We start from the raw sequence: 12,500 nt of genomic DNA on the forward strand, positions 1-12,500 counted from the left end.
AAGGAAAGCTCCAGCGCGGAGCCCGCACCCACCGGGGAGGTGTAGCCCTGCAGGCTGAGCGCCGGGAGCCGTCGGTCAGTGAGTGCTGAAGGAAAGCTCCAGCGCGGAGCCCGCACCCACCGGTGAGGTGTAGCCCTGCAGGCCGAGCGCTGGGAGCCGTCGGTCGTTCGGTCGGTCAGTCAGTGAGTGTGTGTGCTGAAGGAAAGCTCCAGCCCGGAGCCCGCACCCACCGGGGAGGTGTAGGCCTGCTGACTGAGCGCTGGGAGCCGTCGGTCGTTCGGTCGGTCAGAGAGTGAGTGTGTGTGCTGAAGGAGAGCTCCAGCCCGGAGCCCGCACCCACCGGGGAGGTGTAGCCCTGCAGGCTGAGCGCTGGGAGCCGTCGGTCGTTCGGTCGGTCAGTCAGTGAGTGTGTGTGCTCCAGCCCGGAGCCCGCACCCACCGGGGAGGTGTAGCCCTGCAGGCTGAGCGCTGGGAGCCGTCGGTCGGTCGGTCGGTCAGAGAGTGAGTGTGTGTGCTGAAGGGAAGCTCCAGCCCGGAGCCCGCACCCACCGGGGAGGTGTAGCCCTGCAGGCTGAGCGCTGGGAGCCGTCGGTCGTTCGGTCGGTCAGTCAGTGAGTGTGTGTGCTGAAGGAGAGCTCCAGCCCGGAGCCCGCACCCACCGGGGTGTGTAGCCCTGCAGGCTGAGCGCTGGGAGCCGTCGGTCGGTCAGTCAGTGAGTGTGTGTGCTGAAGGAAAGCTCCAGCCCGGCGTCCGTCCCCACCGGGGAGGAGTAGGCCTGCTGACTGAGCGCTGGGAGCCGTCGGTCGTTCGGTCGGTCAGAGAGTGAGTGTGTGTGCTGAAGGAGAGCTCCAGCCCGGAGCCCGCACCCACCGGGGTGTGTAGCCCTGCAGGCTGAGCGCTGGGAGCCGTCGGTCGGTCGGTCGGTCAGAGAGTGAGTGAGTGAGTGTGTGTGCTGAAGGGAAGCTCCAGCCCGGCGTCCGTCCCCACCGGGGAGTTGTGCCCGGGCCCGGGCCTCCTGCCGACGGACCGTGTGGCGCATTGTCCCGACTGCGGACTTTCTCCAGCAAAAAGGCGGAGGTGCAGTACCGCCATTTCGCCACACGAGGGACGGAATGGCACCCAACTGCCCCCTGGTGTCGAAAAAGCGCAAGGGCACCCGGGCCGGTCCGCCCCAGGCAGCGGCCGAGATGCAGCACCGGGGGCCCGGCCTGCCTGCCCTGGAGGTCAGCCTGCCAGCCCTGGAGGTCTGCCTTCCAGCCCTGGAGGTCAGCTATCCAGCCCTGGAGGTCTGCCTGCCTGCCTGCCTGCCCTGGAGGTCAGCCTGCCAGCCCTGGAGGTCTGCCTGTTAGCCCTGGAGGTCTGCTATCCAGCCCTGGAGGTCTGCTATCCAGCCCTGGTAGCAGCACTGCCAGCCCTGGAGGTCTGCCTGTTAGCCCTGGAGGTCTGCTATCCAGCCCTGGTAGCAGCACTGCCTGCCCTGGAGGTCTGCCTGCCTGCCTTCCAGCCCTGGAGGTCTGCTATCCAGCCCTGGTAGCAGCACTGCCTGCCCTGGAGGTCTGCCTGCCTGCCCTGGAGGTCTGCCTTCCAGCCCTGGAGGACAGCCTGCCTGCCCTGGTAGCAGCACTGCCTGCCTTCCAGCCCTGGAGGTCTGCCTGTTAGCCCTGGAGGTCTGCTATCCAGCCCTGGTAGCAGCACTGCCTGCCCTGGAGGTCTGCCTGTTAGCCCTGGAGGTCTGCTATCCAGCCCTGGTAGCAGCACTGCCTGCCCTGGAGGTCTGCCTGCCTGCCTTCCAGCCCTGGAGGTCTGCTATCCAGCCCTGGTAGCAGCACTGCCTGCCCTGGAGGTCTGCCTGCCTGCCCTGGAGGTCTGCCTTCCAGCCCTGGAGGTCTGCTATCCAGCCCTGGTAGCAGCACTGCCTGCCCTGGAGGTCTGCCTGCCTGCCTTCCAGCCCTGGAGGTCTGCTATCCAGCCCTGGTAGCAGCACTGCCTGCCCTGGAGGTCTGCCTGCCTGCCCTGGAGGTCTGCCTTCCAGCCCTGGAGGACAGCCTGCCTGCCCTGGTAGCAGCACTGCCTGCCTTCCAGCCCTGGAGGTCTGCCTGTTAGCCCTGGAGGTCTGCTATCCAGCCCTGGTAGCAGCACTGCCTGCCCTGGAGGTCTGCCTGCCTGCCCTGGAGGTCTGCCTGTTAGCCCTGGAGGTCAGCCTGTTAGCCCTGGAGGTCTGCTATCCAGCCCTGGAGGTCAGCTATCCAGCCCTGGAGGTCTGCCTGCCTGCCTGCCTGCCCTGGAGGTCAGCCTGCCAGCCCTGGAGGTCTGCCTGTTAGCCCTGGAGGTCTGCTATCCAGCCCTGGAGGTCTGCTATCCAGCCCTGGTAGCAGCACTGCCTGCCCTGGAGGTCTGCCTGCCTGCCCTGGAGGTCTGCCTTCCAGCCCTGGAGGACAGCCTGCCTGCCCTGGTAGCAGCACTGCCTGCCTTCCAGCCCTGGAGGTCTGCCTGTTAGCCCTGGAGGTCTGCTATCCAGCCCTGGTAGCAGCACTGCCTGCCCTGGAGGTCTGCCTGCCTGCCCTGGAGGTCTGCCTGTTAGCCCTGGAGGTCAGCCTGTTAGCCCTGGAGGTCTGCTATCCAGCCCTGGAGGTCAGCTATCCAGCCCTGGAGGTCTGCCTGCCTGCCCTGGAGGTCTGCCTGTTAGCCCTGGAGGTCTGCTATCCAGCCCTGGAGGTCTGCTATCCAGCCCTGGTAGCAGCACTGCCAGCCCTGGAGGTCTGCCTGTTAGCCCTGGAGGTCTGCTATCCAGCCCTGGTAGCAGCACTGCCTGCCCTGGAGGTCTGCCTGCCTGCCCTGGAGGTCTGCCTGTTAGCCCTGGAGGTCTGCCTGTTAGCCCTGGAGGACAGCCTGCCTGCCCTGGTGGCAGCACTGCCTGCCCTGGAGGTCTGCTATCCAGCCCTGGAGGACAGCCTGCCTGCCCTGGTAGCAGCACTGCCTGCCTTCCAGCCCTGGAGGTCTGCCTGTTAGCCCTGGAGGTCTGCTATCCAGCCCTGGTAGCAGCACTGCCTGCCCTGGAGGTCTGCCTGCCTGCCTTCCAGCCCTGGAGGTCTGCTATCCAGCCCTGGTAGCAGCACTGCCTGCCCTGGAGGTCTGCCTGCCTGCCCTGGAGGTCTGCCTTCCAGCCCTGGAGGACAGCCTGCCTGCCCTGGTAGCAGCACTGCCTGCCTTCCAGCCCTGGAGGTCTGCCTGCCTGCCTGTTAGCCCTGGAGGTCAGCCTGTTAGCCCTGGAGGTCTGCTATCCAGCCCTGGAGGTCTGCCTGCCTGCCCTGGAGGTCTGCTATCCAGCCCTGGAGGTCTGCCTGCCTGCCTGTTAGCCCTGGAGGTCTGCCTGCCTGCCCTGGCAGCAGCACTGCCTGCCCTGGAGGTCTGCCTGCCTGCCCTGGTAGCAGCACTGCCTGCCCTGGAGGTCAGCCTGCCTGCCCTGGAGGTCTGCCTGTTAGCCCTGGAGGTCTGCTATCCAGCCCTGGAGGTCTGCCTGCCTGCCCTGGAGGTCTGCCTGCCTGCCCTGGAGGTCTGCTATCCAGCCCTGGAGGTCTGCCTGTTAGCCCTGGAGGTCAGCCTGTTAGCCCTGGAGGTCTGCTATCCAGCCCTGGAGGTCTGCCTGCCTGCCATCCAGCCCTGGAGGTCTGCTATCCAGCCCTGGTAGCAGCACTGCCTGCCCTGGAGGTCTGCCTGCCTGCCCTGGAGGTCTGCCTTCCAGCCCTGGAGGACAGCCTGCCTGCCCTGGTAGCAGCACTGCCTGCCTTCCAGCCCTGGAGGTCTGCCTGCCTGCCTGTTAGCCCTGGAGGTCAGCCTGTTAGCCCTGGAGGTCTGCTATCCAGCCCTGGAGGTCTGCCTGCCTGCCCTGGAGGTCTGCTATCCAGCCCTGGAGGTCTGCTATCCAGCCCTGGTAGCAGCACTGCCTGCCCTGGAGGTCTGCTATCCAGCCCTGGAGGTCTGCCTGCCTGCCCTGGTAGCAGCACTGCCTGCCCTGGAGGTCTGCCGGCCTGCCCTGGAGGTCTGCTATCCAGCCCTGGAGGTCTGCCTGTTAGCCCTGGAGGTCTGCTATCCAGCCCTGGAGGTCTGCCTGCCTGCCCTGGCAGCAGCACTGCCTGCCCTGGAGGTCAGCCTGCCTGCCCTGGAGGTCTGCCTGTTAGCCCTGGAGGTCTGCTATCCAGCCCTGGAGGTCTGCCTGCCTGCCCTGGAGGTCTGCCTGCCTGCCCTGGAGGTCTGCCTTCCAGCCCTGGAGGTCTGCCTGCCTGCCCTGGTAGCAGCACTGCCTGCCCTGGAGGTCTGCTATCCAGCCCTGGAGGTCTGCCTGCCTGCCTGTTAGCCCTGGAGGTCTGCTATCCAGCCCTGGAGGTCTGCCTGCCTGCCCTGGAGGTCTGCCTTCCAGCCCTGGAGGTCTGCCTGCCTGCCTGTTAGCCCTGGAGGTCTGCCTGCCTGCCCTGGCAGCAGCACTGCCTGCCCTGGAGGTCAGCCTGCCAGCCCTGGAGGTCTGCCTGCCTGCCTGTTAGCCCTGGAGGTCTGCCTGCCTGCCCTGGAGGTCTGCCTGTTAGCCCTGGAGGTCAGCCTGTTAGCCCTGGAGGTCTGCTATCCAGCCCTGGAGGTCTGCCTGCCTGCCTGTTAGCCCTGGAGGTCAGCCTTCCAGCCCTGGCAGCACGGCCTACCAGCCTGCCAGCCTGCCCTCCCCAGCCACACAGCCCTGCCTGCCTGCCCTGGAGGTCAGCCTTCCAGCCCTGGAGGTCTGCCTGCCTGCCTTCCAGCCCTGCCTGCCTGCCTGCCTGCCCTGGAGGTCAGCCTTCCAGCCCTGGCAGCACGGCCTACCAGCCTGCCAGCCTGCCCTCCCCAGCCACACAGCCCTGCCTGCCTGCCCTGGAGGTCAGCCTTCCAGCCCTGGAGGTCTGCCTGCCTGCCATCCAGCCCTGGAAGTCAGCCTTCCAGCCCTGGAGGTCAGCCTTCCAGCCCTGGCAGCAGCACGGCCTACCAGCCTGCCAGCCTGCCCTCCCCAGCCACACAGCCCTGCCTGCCTGCCTGCCAGCCCTGGAGGTCTGCCTGCCTGCCTGCTGCTGCTAGGCCGCTGCCCCGAGCCGCCGACCCCATCGACAGGAACACGAGAGAGTTTACAAGCGAGAGGAGGCCACATATTCGACACCTTTCGTGCTCGTTTTAGGGTCCTCTCCAGTCTGTTTGGACGTGTGTTATTCTGAATCTGCTGCTTTAACTCAAGGGATTCTGTCGTGATTGATGCCTTGTACTTCGCTGTATGTTTGCACTGGTGTTGTAAGTCGCCCTCTGTAAGATCATCATTTATTATCTGCCAAGAAATAAAGATCATCATAATGTTCCCCAACTTTCAGCTTCTGGGGAGTTTGTTCCAGAGTGTGACGACTCTCTCTCTATCACCATCTCTCTCTCCCTCTCCACCTCTCTCTCTCTCTCTCTCCCTCTCTCTATCTCTCCCTCTCTCTCACTGTGTGTGTGTGTGTGTGTGTGTGTGTGTGTGTGTGTACAGCAGTGTCCCTAGACGAGAGAGATATCCCTAGACGGGGAAATTACTTTCAAACTGCAGTACCGAAATGTGTCCGTTAGATGGCAGCATGCACCAAGGAATGAAGGAAAGTGCAAAACAAAATGAAAAGGCACATCGCCTGGGCGAAAAATAATCGTAACAAATCAACGGGGGCATTTCTCGGAAAACTAACACCGGGGCAGTGCTCAGGGGGGTCCCACCTCGTGGCCACCCGGTTTGGGGGGCCATCGGGGCCGGCTGAAGAATCGCCCATACTCTGCCATAGGCAGCCCACGGTCCATCCGATCAGAGCAATGCCGGGCGGCCGGCAACCTATGGATCATAACACATCAACGGAGGCATGATAAGAGCATCTTTTATTATCTGCCAAGAAATATAGACCATCACAATGTTCCCCAACTTTCAGCTTCTACCACATCGCTGGGGAGTTTATTCCACTGTGTGACTACTCTCTCTCTATCTCTCTCTCTCTCTCTCTCTCTCTCTGTGTGTGTGTGTGTGTGTGTGTGTGTGTGTGTGTGTGTGTGTGTGTACAGCAGTGTCTCCGGTTTTCCTTTTGGAATGCCTTGAAGCCGGGGGGGCTTTGCACTCATGAGAACATAGGGTGTCCTTGCCCTCCTTTCGCAGCCCAGGGCATTGAGAGATCCCTAGACGGGGAAATTACTTTCAAACTGCAGTACCGAAATGTGTCCGTTAGATGGTAGCATGCACCAAGGAATGAAGGAAAGTGCAAAACAAAATGAAAAGGCACATCGCCTGGGCGAAAAATAATCATAACAAATCAACGGGGGCATTTCTCGGAAAACTAACACCGGGGCAGTGCTCAGGGGGGTCCCACCTCGTGGCCACCCGGTTTGGGGGGCGATCGGGGCCGGTTCCGAAAATCGCTAAATCTCCCATAGCCAGCCCACGCTCCATCCGATAGAGCACTGCCGGGCGGCCGGCCGGCAACTACGGATCATAACAAATCAACGGGGGCATTTCTCGGAAAACTAACACCGGGGCAGTGCTCAGGGGGGTCCCACCTCGTGGCCACCCGGTTTGGGGGGCGATCGGGGCCGGTTCCGAAAATCGCTAAATCTCCCATAGCCAGCCCACGCTCCATCCGATAGAGCACTGCCGGGCGGCCGGCCGGCAACTACGGATCATAACAAATCAACGGGGGCATTTCTCCGAAAACTAACACCGGGGCAGTGCTCAGGGGGGTCCCACCTCGTGGCCACCCGGTTTGGGGGGCGATCGGGGCCGGTTCCGAAAATCGCTAAATCTCCCATAGCCAGCCCACGCTCCATCCGATAGAGCAATGCCGGGCGGCCGGCCGGCAACTACGGATCATAAGAAATCAACGGGGGCATTTCTCCGAAAACTAACACCGGGGCAGTGCTCAGGGGGGTCCCACCTCGTGGCCACCCGGTTTGGGGGGCGATCGGGGCCGGTTCCGAAAATCGCTAAATCTCCCATAGCCAGCCCACGCTCCATCCGATAGAGCAATGCCGGGCGGCCGGCCGGCAACTACGGATCATAAGAAATCAACGGGGGCATTTCTCCGAAAACTAACACCGGGGCAGTGCTCAGGGGGGTCCCACCTCGTGGCCACCCGGTTTGGGGGGCGATCGGGGCCGGTTCCGAAAATCGCTAAATCTCCCATAGCCAGCCCACGCTCCATCCGATAGAGCACTGCCGGGCGGCCGGCCGGCAACTACGGATCATAACAAATCAACGGGGGCATTTCTCCGAAAACTAACACCGGGGCAGTGCTCAGGGGGGTCCCACCTCGTGGCCACCCGGGTCTGGGACCGATGGGAGCACTTTAAAATTTTCGAGTCAGGGGACCAGACGGCCGAGTGAAAAACTTTGAAAAATATTCTATCTCCTCACTCCCATTGACTTTACATTAGGGCGACCAGGCGGCCGGCGGAAAAAAAATCATAACAAATCAACGGGGGCATTTCTCCGAAAACTAACACCGGGGCTGTGCTCAGGGGGCTCCCAGCTATCAGCCCCCCGGGTCTGGGGGCATTGTTTTTCTTTTTAATCATTTTGAGCATTTCCCCCAGTTTAGAGATGTGTGCCCCTAGACAACCCATTGAGAATAACTATGAAATGTTCTGAAGTTTTGATTTTCAAATGTCGGTGAAAATTGAAAAACGTCATATATTCTTCAAAGGAAGCATGGGGCGATGGTAGGGAGAGTCCCCGCAGCGTGCCTCGGCGGCGATGGGAGCGTTTTCGATGTCCCCGTCCCCCCCCCATAGGGATAGAAGGGGAGTTAGGTGACCAGGCGTCCCGGGTCCCAAAAATCGAAAAATTAATATAGAATGCTTTTTAATCCAGAAATAAAGTAGGGGGCAGTCCTGGTGAGAGTCCCAGCCACAGCCCCAGTGTGTTTTGGAGCCGTTTGGGGCCGGGTGAAAAACTTTGAAAAATGTTCTATCTCCTCACTCCCATTGACTTTACATTAGGGCGACCAGGCGGCCGGCGGAAAAAAAATCATAACAAATCAACGGGGGCATTTCTCGGAAAACTAACACCGGGGCAGTGCTCAGGGGGGTCCCACCTCGTGGCCACCCGGTTTGGGGGGCCATCGGGGCCGGCTGAAGAATCGCCCATACTCTGCCATAGGCAGCCCACGGTCCATCCGATCAGAGCAATGCCGGGCGGCCGGCAACCTATGGATCATAACACATCAACGGAGGCATGATAAGAGCATCTTTTATTATCTGCCAAGAAATATAGACCATCACAATGTTCCCCAACTTTCAGCTTCTACCACATCGCTGGGGAGTTTATTCCACTGTGTGACTACTCTCTCTCTATCTCTCTCTCTCTCTCTCTGTGTGTGTGTGTGTGTGTGTGTGTGTGTGTGTGTGTACAGCAGTGTCCCTAGACGAGAGAGATATCCCTAGACGGGGAAATTACTTTCAAACTGCAGTACCGAAATGTGTCCGTTAGATGGCAGCATGCACCAAGGAATGAAGGAAAGTGCAAAACAAAATGAAAAGGCACATCGCCTGGGCGAAAAATAATCGTAACAAATCAACGGGGGCATTTCTCGGAAAACTAACACCGGGGCAGTGCTCAGGGGGGTCCCACCTCGTGGCCACCCGGTTTGGGGGGCCATCGGGGCCGGCTGAAGAATCGCCCATACTCTGCCATAGGCAGCCCACGGTCCATCCGATCAGAGCAATGCCGGGCGGCCGGCAACCTATGGATCATAACACATCAACGGAGGCATGATAAGAGCATCTTTTATTATCTGCCAAGAAATATAGACCATCACAATGTTCCCCAACTTTCAGCTTCTACCACATCGCTGGGGAGTTTATTCCACTGTGTGACTACTCTCTCTCTATCTCTCTCTCTCTCTCTCTCTCTCTCTGTGTGTGTGTGTGTGTGTGTGTGTGTGTGTGTGTGTGTGTGTGTGTACAGCAGTGTCTCCGGTTTTCCTTTTGGAATGCCTTGAAGCCGGGGGGGCTTTGCACTCATGAGAACATAGGGTGTCCTTGCCCTCCTTTCGCAGCCCAGGGCATTGAGAGATCCCTAGACGGGGAAATTACTTTCAAACTGCAGTACCGAAATGTGTCCGTTAGATGGTAGCATGCACCAAGGAATGAAGGAAAGTGCAAAACAAAATGAAAAGGCACATCGCCTGGGCGAAAAATAATCATAACAAATCAACGGGGGCATTTCTCGGAAAACTAACACCGGGGCAGTGCTCAGGGGGGTCCCACCTCGTGGCCACCCGGTTTGGGGGGCGATCGGGGCCGGTTCCGAAAATCGCTAAATCTCCCATAGCCAGCCCACGCTCCATCCGATAGAGCACTGCCGGGCGGCCGGCCGGCAACTACGGATCATAACAAATCAACGGGGGCATTTCTCGGAAAACTAACACCGGGGCAGTGCTCAGGGGGGTCCCACCTCGTGGCCACCCGGTTTGGGGGGCGATCGGGGCCGGTTCCGAAAATCGCTAAATCTCCCATAGCCAGCCCACGCTCCATCCGATAGAGCACTGCCGGGCGGCCGGCCGGCAACTACGGATCATAACAAATCAACGGGGGCATTTCTCCGAAAACTAACACCGGGGCAGTGCTCAGGGGGGTCCCACCTCGTGGCCACCCGGTTTGGGGGGCGATCGGGGCCGGTTCCGAAAATCGCTAAATCTCCCATAGCCAGCCCACGCTCCATCCGATAGAGCAATGCCGGGCGGCCGGCCGGCAACTACGGATCATAAGAAATCAACGGGGGCATTTCTCCGAAAACTAACACCGGGGCAGTGCTCAGGGGGGTCCCACCTCGTGGCCACCCGGTTTGGGGGGCGATCGGGGCCGGTTCCGAAAATCGCTAAATCTCCCATAGCCAGCCCACGCTCCATCCGATAGAGCAATGCCGGGCGGCCGGCCGGCAACTACGGATCATAAGAAATCAACGGGGGCATTTCTCCGAAAACTAACACCGGGGCAGTGCTCAGGGGGGTCCCACCTCGTGGCCACCCGGTTTGGGGGGCGATCGGGGCCGGTTCCGAAAATCGCTAAATCTCCCATAGCCAGCCCACGCTCCATCCGATAGAGCACTGCCGGGCGGCCGGCCGGCAACTACGGATCATAACAAATCAACGGGGGCATTTCTCCGAAAACTAACACCGGGGCAGTGCTCAGGGGGGTCCCACCTCGTGGCCACCCGGGTCTGGGACCGATGGGAGCACTTTAAAATTTTCGAGTCAGGGGACCAGACGGCCGAGTGAAAAACTTTGAAAAATATTCTATCTCCTCACTCCCATTGACTTTACATTAGGGCGACCAGGCGGCCGGCGGAAAAAAAATCATAACAAATCAACGGGGGCATTTCTCCGAAAACTAACACCGGGGCTGTGCTCAGGGGGCTCCCAGCTATCAGCCACCCTATCCCGGGACCGATGGGAGCACTTTAAAATTTTCGAGTCAGGGGACCAGACGGCCGAGTGAAAAACTTTGAAAAATATTCTATCTCCTCACTCCCATTGACTTTACATTAGGGCGACCAGGCGGCCGGCGGAAAAAAAATCATAACAAATCAACGGAGGCATTTCTCCGAAAACTAACACCGGGGCAGTGCTCAGGGGCCTCCCAGCTATCAGCCCCCCGGGTCTGGGGGCATTGTTTTTCTTTTTAATCATTTTGAGCATTTCCCCCAGTTTAGAGATGTGTGCCCCTAGACAACCCATTGAGAATAACTATGAAATGTTCTGAAGTTTTGATTTTCAAATGTCGGTGAAAATTGAAAAACGTCATATATTCTTCAAAGGAAGCATGGGGCGATGGTAGGGAGAGTCCCCGCAGCGTGCCTCGGCGGCGATGGGAGCGTTTTCGATGTCCCCGCCCCCCCCCCATAGGGATAGAAGGGGAGTTAGGTGACCAGGCGTCCCGGGTCCCAAAAATCGAAAAATTAATATAGAATGCTTTTTAATCCAGAAATAAAGTAGGGGGCAGTCCTGGTGAGAGTCCCAGCCACAGCCCCAGTGTGTTTTGGAGCCGTTTGGGGCCGGGTGAAAAACTTTGAAAAATGTTCTATCTCCTCACTCCCATTGACTTTACATTAGGGCGACCAGGCGGCCGGCGGAAAAAAAATCATAACAAATCAACGGAGGCATTTCTCCGAAAACTAACACCGGGGCAGTGCTCAGGGGGCTCCCAGCTATCAGCCACCCTATCCCGGGACCGATGGGAGCACTTTAAAATTTTCGAGTTAGGGGACCAGGCGGCCGAGTGAAAAACTTTGAAAAATATTCTATCTCCTCACTCCCATTGACTTTACATTAGGGCGACCAGGCGGCCGGCGGAAAAAAAATCATAACAAATCAACGGGGGCATTTCTCCGAAAACTAACACCGGGGCAGTGCTCAGGGGGCTCCCAGCTATCAGCCACCCTATCCCGGGACCGATGGGAGCACTTTAAAATTTTCGAGTTAGGGGACCAGGCGGCCGAGTGAAAAACTTAGAAAAATTTTCTATCTCCCCTAGGTGACCAGGCAGCCGGAGCTGATTTTTCTGACCCCTAAAACAATTATTAAAAGGTATTTTTTCGCCAAACTAAGACTTTTAAAATTCAAATAGGATGATTATCTACTGCCCCAGTGGGTTTTTGAACCATTTTAAGCCTTTTTGACAGTTTTCATTTTTCCCCCATTGACTTCAATGGGAGTTAGGTGACCAGTCCTCCGACTTTTGAACCTCTCCTGGGGGGGCTGTGAGCCCCCGATTTCTTTGCAAAGCACGTCATTCGATTCGTCTCAGTCCCCTCTATATACCCCGTGTGTTTGTTTTCTCGAAAAACCCCCGGAACACGGTTTTTTAGGGGGGGGTGGGGGGGGGGTACTTCGGAGCCATTTGGGGGGGGGTAAACGACATTTCCCGAAATTAATTTTAACACAGCCTTCCTCAGAATCGCTTTTCCAACAAAATCCTTTTTATTTCGAGTCTCTACGATGTTCCTAAGTGGTCGAAACCACTTTTGGACAGTTTTTACACCAAACGGCTCGGGCGCACAGCGGGCCGTGTGCCGATGGGCGGTTCTCGCGGGTCTGAGGCGGGGCTAGGCTGCTCGCGGCGGGCATGGGAGTGCCGTGTGCAGCCGCCACAGTGTTCCAGGCTGTCAGCATTTCTCTACGGTGCCGGGGGAAATACAGGAACTGGGTTTTTGAAGACACTTAGTGCAATGAGAGAGGTCAAAACTGAGCTAAGGGCACTTGCTGGAGGAAAGTGGCTGGGCCCCGCTAGCTCTTTTACGGACACTTTCTGGACTTGGCCCGGGATTTTCAGACGGTTCTTTGCGACTGTCTGATCATCCAGCGAAATGCAAGGGGGGGAACGGTCCCGGCCGCACCCCGCGTTTCAGGCCTCGTCGGCGGCCCGCTCCGGCGGCTGCGCCCGCTAAGTCTTCGCGGCCCGCCGTGGAGAGTGTGTATGCTGCC

The sequence above is a fragment of the Amia ocellicauda genome, unplaced genomic scaffold (assembly GCF_036373705.1).
Source record: "Amia ocellicauda isolate fAmiCal2 unplaced genomic scaffold, fAmiCal2.hap1 HAP1_SCAFFOLD_185, whole genome shotgun sequence".
NCBI classification, from domain to species: domain Eukaryota; kingdom Metazoa; phylum Chordata; class Actinopteri; order Amiiformes; family Amiidae; genus Amia; species Amia ocellicauda.